This window comes from Helianthus annuus, chromosome 3, assembly GCF_002127325.2.
Source record: "Helianthus annuus cultivar XRQ/B chromosome 3, HanXRQr2.0-SUNRISE, whole genome shotgun sequence".
Taxonomy (NCBI): domain Eukaryota; kingdom Viridiplantae; phylum Streptophyta; class Magnoliopsida; order Asterales; family Asteraceae; genus Helianthus; species Helianthus annuus.
In genome coordinates this window covers 120207763-120209726 of record NC_035435.2, presented here as the reverse complement: position 1 = coordinate 120209726, position 1964 = coordinate 120207763, and positions in this window count along the sequence as shown.

The following is a 1964-nucleotide window of genomic DNA, read 5'->3' as shown; positions in this document are numbered from 1 at the left end:
GCTCCAAGACTCCCAATACGTGACCTTGAATACTTGTGTGATGTTGGAATGGATGAACAAGAGCCGAAAATGGTGGTGGTGACCCAAGGAGGGTTCGGCCGAGAGTGAAAGGGAGAGGAGAGGAGAGAGTTTTGGGTGGTGTTATGGAATGACAAATCCCTTATGCAAATGTTGGTACTTATAGATAAAATTAGTGTGATTAACCCTTGGTTCTAATGTCATCTAGATTTGAGACAAGATTTTATATAATAATCAAAAGGGTACTTGCCTAGTTACATGGGGACCGAATCGGCCCAAGGGGGGGGGGTCCCTAGTTCAATTCCAATCAAATGGTGAGTGTTTAGTTACTTTAAACCAAGTTAGTTTTAGGGTTAACTCGGTTAGTCACATGTTATGTTTTAACGCGGGTGTTAGGGTAATCAGGGACCCTAACTGGCTCAGAAAAAGATCAATAATATTATTGGCCATATTTTCATGTTCCGGGTTTAGTCCGGTTGTTCGGTTGGATGGTAATCCGTTAAAGTGCTTAAGTAAGCTTTTAAGCGTCGTTAATAATATTTTTAGTGACACTATTTATTCTACAAAGTGTCAGGAATATTTTCCTAATGTTTTGGCACTTTATTAGTTAGCCAGAAGCTAGTATGTAAATAAAAGTGCTGTGTTTCGTGCTTAGAGTACGTTTTAGGCACATCCAGTCATTATATCTTATTCCTAGAGACGCAATTCTACAACCCTTGTATCCCTACACTCACTATGGGTGTAGTAAAATATTTCAGGCTCATACAGGCCTTTAGAGGCAGTGTCTGCCTGATGCTGGCTTTATCAGCACGTTCAATAGGTTATCCGTTCTAATGCTACTGTGCTTTAGTGCATCATGTTTGTCACTAAGGTTCAACTTGTAAATAATGTAGTGACGGAAATCAAAGTATGATGCAGGAATATACAAGTACTAGAAATCAAGTAGCAGTTTGTCAGCAGTTTCAGTTAAGCACAGTAATTAAGCAGCAATTATTTATTAATTAAATCGTACGGATACCTGGTTTAGTGAGGGTTGTCACACATAAGGCGCACACACACGTATAATAACACCAGAGTTCACATACTTCGAGTCTCGAGTTCGATTGATGAATCAATTAGCTTGGTTATTGATTGATTAACTTTATCGCATTGTTACTTCCTATTATTCACAGTCGTAAGTCGGTCGTATTGATTAAACATTCCATCATTTCATTAGACAACACTTACTCCACATAATACAAAAAGTAAAGAGAAACATTAACAGTCAAAGAAGTCAAAGTTGACTTGGACTTTGACTTTGACTTTGACATTCGAAAACACGGGGTGTTATAGTGTTCCTGATCGAACAGGAATCACCGATCGAACAGGCTAGCCGATCGAACATGCTGTTCGATCGAGCAGCCCAGCCGATCGGAGGTCCTGGCCGATCGGCTGACACTTTCCTCTTTTGGAGCCTATAAATAGCCCTGTCATTGTCACTCTTACTACTTTTGGAAAGTTCTGACCGAACCAGCCCTTATTCTTCACCTTTTCTCAGATTTCTCTCAACTCCGGTAAGTTTTCACTCTAATTCTTGTACGTTTTTTTATCATTACACGATTCTACACCTTTCTATCTTCCAAAACTTGATTTCTAACCGTGAAATCACCAAGATCTAAGTGTTCTTGGATGATGTCATCATGGTGTTCTTGAAGAACATCATACTTTGGCCTCATTCAACCGTGAATAGCTTGGATCTGACCGATTTCCACATAAACAAACTAAGATTTGTAAGAATCTTAATATTTTCATGGTAAAAAGGATTGAAAGAAGGATTTCCAACTTTCTTTCAACTCTTTTACACTCAAAACCTTAAAACCGATAGAAACGGAGCTTGAACCAACTAACTAATCGTTCTAACAGTCAAGAGGTTCAAGATTCGGATTCTATCTATGAGGTTCACCGAT